An 8,468-nucleotide genomic window follows, 5' to 3' on the forward strand; every position below is an offset into this window, starting at 1 on the left:
GGAATGCTAATTGCCTGCTATAATTTGGATATTTTTTCATTCAGAGGTTTACATACTACAGGCTTGATACTCAGTGTGAGATGCCGAGCATTGGTACATTTTTAAGAAGTGGGGCCTCCTTGAAGGTATTGTGGCTATTTGTGTCACCACAAGAGAGTAGAGTTGTTTAAACAGACCCTATTGTCTCCTTGGTTCTCCACTTATATGCTTCTTGGTGCCATCCACACATTGGTGATCTTATAGGCATGTTGAATCTGAGTTAAGGTGATTTGTAACCTCAACTGAGATTGTCATGAAAGACCAGGGAGATAAGGAGTCCATGGTTGTGTTTTATGAAGATAAAGAGAGAAGAAAAATGTCCAGTGGATGTGCAGTCAGATATTGGGGAAGGGGATGCCTCTGTGGGCCCATGCTGAGGCATCCCTTCCTACTGAAGGACCAGTCACACTACAGTATAGTATAGACTAGAGGTTATTCAAGGCATGGGAAGGGAAGTTGAGGGAGTAGAGAGAGAAAAAGGAAGAGAGAGAGAGAGAGAGAGAGAGAGAGAGAGAGAGAGAGAGAGAGAAGAGGAGTAGAGGCTGGTTATAAGCATGTGGAGAGAAAGGGGAGGAAGGGAATGGAGAGAGGGGGAGCAGGGATAAGAGGACAGAGCAGGAGCAAGAGAGCAAGAGAGCAAGAGAGAGAGGAGGGGGCAAACAGCCCCTTTATAGTGAATCAGGCAGACCAGGCTGCTGCCAGGTAACTGTTGGGTAGAGCCTTGACTAAATGCCAACATCTACAGTTGCAGGAGAGGAACTCTTGCAGAGATTGTTCAAGAATGCCCACCGATATTGTGGCCTGGATACATGCTTCCCATGTGAAACCTGCAGACATCCTGCTCCCCAGGGACCCCTGCTGGACTGGATGGTACAGAAGACAGATAATCCTCTCAAGCTCAAGATCACTCGACCTTGATCATGACCGCCTGGATTCTGGTTCCTTCTCCCATCCTATGTGCCTGTCCACCAAACTTGTTATAGCACTCACTGTCTCCCTTCTTTTGGGGTTGGGGGTAGCTGGGGAAGACACCAGGACCTCTACTTTGGTCTTACAAGAGAAAAATTATGACAGCCTGAGTGCAGCCAATGGTTTAGATATAGAGAGAATAGAAACTTCCATCGGTCACCTTAAAAAATGGTTGACTTAGGAGACTAGACTTAACTTTTCCTTCAGAAAGGAAGGCTATGTGCTGCCTTAGCTGAGGAGTGTTGCTTTTATATAGACCACTCTGGGGTTGTTAAAGATGCAATGGCCAAGGTGAGAGAAGGGCTAGCCAAGCAGAAGAGAGAACGAGAACAGAGCCAGGGCTGGTTCATAGGCTAGTACATAGCTATGAACTTCTTTGTCTTGGTTAACTCCTCCCCTTGGTTAACCACCCTCATATCCACCTTGCTAGGACCCCTAATTGTTCTCCTGCTATTGTTGACCTTTGAGCCCTGCATATTGAACAAGCTTAGAGTCTTCATAAAACAGAATAGGGGCAGTGGGGCTGATGGTCCTAGGCCAACAATATGAGACCCTGAGGACATGACATGAAGAATATGAATTAATTACCCAAGAGTCTTGAGTGAAGCTGCAGGATTGGAGCCTGTATAAGAAGAAGGGGGGAATGAGGGACCCTAAGGGCTTTTTCTAGTTCACACCCTCCTTACATTTTCCCCCTCCCACCTGTGGTCAAGGCTAGGCCAAGTTCCATTCTCCACCTATAGGAATACTCTTGAGTAAAAAATTCTTAGAATGTACTAATAGTCACTTCATCCTCTAGAAAGTCCCAGGTTAAGTTCAAATGTGCGTCACACTTGCTAGACAATAGATTTAAAAGTCAATATGCTTAGCCAATAAGTTTGAACTGTAACCTTGTATGCTGTGCCTCTAAAAAGTATAAAAACTGCTTGTAATAGACATTTGGGGTCGCTTTCTTGTCACTCACTTAGAGGGACTGATTGAGGGTTGATCCTGACAAGATGGAAAATAAACCTCTTGCTTTCACATTGGGGAAAAAAAAAGAATGCCCTCTGAAATCATGACAGGAAAGTCTCTGCTCTCAACTCCAACCAGGTAGTCACTAACAGTGAGCAACACTCACCTAGGGAAACCTGGGGCAGTTTTAAAAAGTCAGCCCAGGAGACCAGCCAGGTTGGCAGCAGCCAGCACAGCTCTGAAGGGGAAGGGAGCTGTCTGTCTTACAGGACTCTACTCTAGCAGTGGGAGTGGGTGCTGTACTTCTTGCATGGATCTCCCCTTGCAGTGGGAGCAGGATGCTGTGCTTAGAGCTTTGTGATTTCATGTCTGCCCTGCTGCATTCCTCTCTCTCTCTCTCTCTCTCTCTCTCTCTCTCTCTCTCTCTCTCTCTCTCCTTTTTCCTTCACACTGGTGGTATCAGTACAACTAGCTAGTACATAGCTATGAACTTCTTTGTCTTGAGTCTCTAATGAGAATTTGGATATGTACCTTTGAGCAGTGCTGTAACTTACTGATGATAGGAAGCAAATGACTGTATTTTGCATCTGTGACAAGGATGCAAGTCATGTGGAACAAGGAGAGAATGTTATGAATTGGATGTGATTTGTCCCCTCGAGATTTATGTTCTGGATATGTGGGCTCTGTTGTGTTCATGCTAAGAAGGGGTGAGCCTTTCAGAAGGAAAGACTAGACTTTAGCTTTATATAATACACATTTTTATCAAGACTACACGACACTTATTAACATGCACAGCACATTAAAATTGGAATAATTCATGTACCTTTCTACAACAATGTTTTGATTCCCTGATAACATTTCTTATGAAAAATATATAAGACAGTGTGCCAGAGAATTAATAAGTATTATTACTAATCAGAAGATATATGATTTAAATTTTCTGTGATGCAAAAAGATTTTCTGTTTCCTATTACCTTTGCAGTTCATTGACCAAAGACAATTTTGCTCATTTTTGCTCAGGATAAATAATGTATAACAAAGAACTGAAAGTCATACCTGGATGTTTGCCTATGCTCTAATTGGAAAAGACTTGACCTGAGTACTTATAACAGCAAGATTTTTCCATGTGTGCTGTAGCCAACAAATTTCTAAGTAAACCTTAGTAGCAACAATGTCTTATCATGAGATGATTTATTTAGAAGGCCGAGAAGATGGAGATCTCTTCATAAACTGGGAAGATAGGTAGTCATGGAGGGAAAAGTAAGGAACTGAGACAGAATTAGAAAACATGCTTTGAAAAAAATGGTGCAAGCCTTTAATCCCAGCACTCAGGAGGCAGAGGCAGGCAGATTTCTGAGTTCGAGGCCAGCCTGGTCTACAAAGTGAGTGCCAGGACATCCAGGGCTACACAGAGAAACCCTGTCTCAAAAAAACAAGAAAAAAAAAAAAAGAAAAAGAAAGAAAGAAAGAAAGAGAAAATGGTGCAAGTTTTTAATAGCTGAGTAATATTCCATTGTGTATATGTACTTCAGTTTTTGGACCCATTCCTCTGTTGAGGGACATCTGGGTTGTTTCCAGCTTCTGGCTATTATAAATAAGGATGCTATGAATGTAGCGGAGCATGTGTCCTTGTTACATGTTGGAGCATCTTGTGGGTATATGCTCAGGAGTGATATAGCTAGGTCCTCAGGTAGTACTATATCCAGTTTTTTGAGGAACTGCCAGACTGATTCAAGTTTGCAATCCCACCAGCAAAGGAGGAGTGTTTCTCTTTTGCCACATCCTCGCCAGCATCTGCTGTGACCTGAGGTTTTGATCTGAAATAATGACTTCATTAAGGTCTTAGGCAAATGGATGGAACTAGAAAATATCATTCGGGGTGAGGTAACCCAGTCACAAAAGAACACACACAGGATGTACTCACTGATAAGTGATATTAGCCCCAAAGCTCGAAATACCCAAGATTCAATTCATAAACCATATGAAGCTTGAGAAGAGGGAAGACCAAAGTGTGTATGCTTTAGTCCTTCTTAGAAGGGGGAACAAAATACTCACAGGAGGAAATATGGAGACAGTATAGAGCAGAGACTGAAGGAAAGGCCATCTAGAGACTGCCCCACCTGGGGATCCATCCCATATACAGTCATCAAACTCCAGACACTATTGCAGATGCCCTGAAGTGCTTGCTGACAGAAGTCTGATAAAGCTATCCCCTGAGATGCTCTGCCAGAGGCTGACAAATACAGAGGTGGATGCTTGAAGCCAACCACTGGAATGTGTGTGTGGGTCACCAATAGAGGAGTTGGAAAAGGGACTGAAGGAGCTGAGGACATTTGCAGCCCCATGGGAGGAGCAACAGTGTCAACCAGCCAGACGCCCAGGAGCTCCTAGGGTCTGGATCACCAACATGGCTCTGATTACATATGTGGCAGAGAATGCCTTGTTAGGCATCAGTGGGAGGAATGGCCCTTGGGCCTGAGGTGGTTAGAGGCCCCAGTGTAGGGGAATGTCAGAGTAGGAAGGTAGGAGTGGGGGAGTGGGTGGGGGAGCATCCTCATAGAAGCAGGGGGAAGGGGATGGAACAAGGGGGTTTCCAGAGGAGAAACCTGGAAAGGGGATAACATTTGAAATGTAAATAAAGAAAATATTCAATAAAATAATATATATTTTTTCTCTTCTTTATACATATATATATATATATATATATATATATATATATTTCTTTCATATATAAATAAAAGAAAGAAACTGTACTACGAAGCCATGAGATAATCCCGTGGCAGGGGTGGGGGGTGGGGGTGTCCAAGTGCTTCCTGAAGGGATTAAAGGAGAACAAAGTTTAAAGATAAAAAGATGACTCAGTAGTTAGGAATCAGGTTCAATTCCCGACACCCACACAACAGCTGACAGCTATGAAATTCCAGTTCCAGGGGATCTGATGTCCAATTCTCTTCCTCAGGCATTCTGTTCACATGGTACACAGACAAACCTGCAGGCCAAACACCCATACACACAAAATAAAAACAGAAAGATCCCTCAAAAAGAGAGTAAGTATTGTTTTGTATAATGTGTATATGAAATAACTACATCTTTATTGATATTAATGTCTACCATGTTACAAATGTGTTCATATGCCTTTATCTGTTTGTTATATTTATGTGAACATGAATTGAAATAAATGTTTTGTTTATTTTCAGACCTTCCCCCCAACTTATATTATAAGTTATATTGTAATATCCTTTGATAACTACATTTGGGTATAATTTAGACAGGAATGATTGGCATGAAAATTTGAATTATTATTGCTTTATTATTTATGAGAATTTAACTGACAAGTGTAGCTTCAAAAATTCAGTAAACCTCTTCACACTGTTGGCAAAATATAAGGCACTTAGAATGAATCTGGGCAAACATAAAAGCCAGTTGTGAGCTTGCAGCTGATCCAGGTTCAGGCTGAATGTTTGCCTCAGAAGTATTTGCATCCAAAACAGAATTCCGAGTAGCGAGTAATTTTATCTGACAAGATGACCGGGCTGCCCCTGAAATAACATCAAGGAAACTCAGCATTTGTTGGCAGAACCAGTTCCTGGCATTACAGCAGAACCAGATTAGAACAATGCCCATTATTTTCCTGTGGTCATTGCTGGCACCCATTATTTCCCCTTTGAGGAAGGGACTTTTTTTTTCTTTTTTCTTTTAAATTTTTATTAGATATTTTCTTCATTTACATTCCAAATGCTATCCCAAAAGTCCCCTATACCCTCCCTCCGCCCTGCTCCCTTACCCACTCACTCCCACTACTTGGCCCTGGAATTCCCCTGTACTGGGGCATATAAAGTTGGTAAGACCAAGCAAGGGTCCTCTCTTCCCAGTGATGGCCGACCAGGCCATCTTCTGCTACATATGCAGCTAGAGACATGAGCTGTGGGGTACTGGTTAGTTCATATTGTTGTTCCACCTATAGGATTGCAGACCCCTTCAGCTCCTTGGGTACGTTCTCTAGCTCCTCCATTGGGGGCCCTGTGTGAGGGAGGGACTTTTAAACTTGAACAATTCCTTCCAGAAGAATACCCAATGGCAGCACCTAAAGTATGCTTCATGACTGAAATTTATCATCCTAATGTAAACAAGTTGGGAAAAATATGTTTAGATATTTTGAAAGGTAAGTGGTCCCCAGCACTGCAGATCCGCACAGTTCTGCTATCAATCCAGGCTTTGTTAAGTGCTCCTAATCCAGATGATCCATTAGCAAATGATAGAGCTGAGCAATGGAAGACCAACGAAGGCCAAGGCATAGAAACAGCGAGAGCATGGACTAGGCTCTATGCCATGAACAATATTTAAGTCAATCAGATCATCAAGTGTACACAGCTTCTCCTGTTTTGCCAAGACTTCTTCCTTTTTTGTTTTTGTTTTTGGTTGTTTGTTTGCATTTAATGGAGACAGTCTTAGAAACATCACAGAATAAAAGCCCAGGCATCTTCATCTTTGGTGATTACATGCACATTAGCAAATCTGTTTTGTCCTGATTCACTGTTGTAAAGCGTGAGCAGAGGCTAGAAGTACCATCCAGGTTGCTGAGAGATGCCCAGAAGCAGGACTCTTTGCCTTGACTCCTTTCCCCATCATGATTAAAGTACAAAGCATGTGAATGCCCGAAATTGTCAGGGTTAGCTGCCAGGGGTATGGGTGTTTTTATCTTACTTTTTAGGGGAAAAGGAGTTTTATTTTAATCTTATGGTCTCCTTTCCCCTTCCCCTGTCAAAGGATCTAATTGCACTGGATAAATGCTGCTAGCCAGTTTTTTAAGAATATGCTCTCTAGCCAAGTCTTACTTTAGACGCTGTAGATGGGCAAGCTTTATTTTCCAAACCAAATTGGGGACTGTACTGGATAGTTCTGTGTGTCAACTTGACACAGGCTGGAGTTATTACAGAGAAAGGAGCTTCACTTGGGGAATTGCCTCCATGAGATACAGCTGTAAGGCATTTTCTCAATTAGTGATCAAGCGGGAAGATCCCCTTGTGGGTGGTGCCATCTCTGGGCTGGTAATCTTGGTTCTATAAGAGAGCAGGCTGAGCAAGCCAGGGGAAGCAAGCCAGTAAAGAACATCCCTCCATGGCCTCTGTATCAGCTCCTGCTTCCTGACCTGCTTGAGTTCCAGTCCTGACTTCCTTTGGTGATGAACAGCAATGTGGAAGTGTAAGCTGAATAAACCCTTTCCTCCCCAACTTGCTTCTTGGTCATGATGTTTGTGCAGGAATAGAAACCCTGACTAAGACAGGGACATTAAATAAACATCCCAGCCCTCACTAATAACATTGTGACTTTGCTGTCAAGTGTAGATTCTCTGACCCTCAACCCCAACCCCAAAAGAGGAATGAAAAGCTTGTGACCATTTTCTATGGCTTGTCTGGAAACTTTTATACATCTTCTTTTTTAGTAAAATTTTTTTTGTTCTACAAAGAAAAAAAGCGCTGAGCATTTCAGGTCACTGTCTACAAAAAACAATTCATTGTTAGCCAGTCCCTCTGTGTGTAGCCGGAATGTGTTCTAGAACAAAGCAAATTGCCTGGAGGGAAGTCCCAGGAGCCTGATTCCCTAGTTTCATTCCTTCACGTCCTGGAAGGACTCATTACTGATTCCGAGCAGCAGAAGATTGATTAAAGGAATTGGAATCACCTACCAGAGACAGCGTCCAAATCAGAACAGCCCCTACTGAAGGATTTTCACATAAATAGAAATTAATATGAATTAAGTTTATCCAGTCTAGCTTCAAATGAATGACACTCAAATTATGGATTGTTTATTAGGCTCTGGGCAATTATTCAGGGACTACCCCTTATCTAATTCTCTAATTCTAGACTGGCCATTTCCCCAACTGTGTGCCCCAAATATCTGCTGTTTGAATCTTCCTAGGTCATTTCTGATCCAGCCATCTGGTGTGCTGGGGAGGCATTTCATTCAGGCACTTGCTGCTGGTGCATAATGACGATGGAGACCTGTTCTCTCTTATCCTTGCTCCTTCTCCCTCTCTCTCTCCTTATTCCTTCTTCTTTGTTGTCCTTACTTGTGACCCCCCAATCCTGTAACTCAAACTCTGCTTCTCTCTATTCTCCCCAGTATTTGGTTGTAGCCATTTTTATTTAACCAATAGTTTTAAATGGGGGGGGGGTGTTAAAGTTTGCATACCAAAGGAGATGTATTTGGGAATTTACTTGTCTTGAAGTGATCAAATCTTGGGGTACAGAATTTAGCATTTGAACACATAGCAGCACCAGACAAACCCCAACAAACAAATATAGAACTAAGTCTGCATGAATATAGAAGCCTTGATACCAGAGTGTCACTCATGAAGCTCTGCATCATGGGGTGTAAAATAATATGATAATAACAATATGAAGCAGATAGAAATGGAAAAGGAAGAAGATAGAGGACAGTGACAAGACCTCAAACTGACATCACTTTTACCTTTTCTCCTTCTTAAATGCCCTCCAAGGGAGATG

General features: G+C 42.4%; 1 pseudogene; it reads left to right on the forward strand.

Annotated features, from left to right (window-relative positions):
* Positions 1 to 768: 768 nt before the first annotated feature.
* On the forward strand, positions 769 to 6,361 carry LOC110303402 (annotated as a pseudogene).
* Positions 6,362 to 8,468: the final 2,107 nt, after the last annotated feature.

Source organism: Mus caroli, chromosome 10 (genome assembly GCF_900094665.2).
Source record: "Mus caroli chromosome 10, CAROLI_EIJ_v1.1, whole genome shotgun sequence".
Classification (NCBI taxonomy): domain Eukaryota; kingdom Metazoa; phylum Chordata; class Mammalia; order Rodentia; family Muridae; genus Mus; species Mus caroli.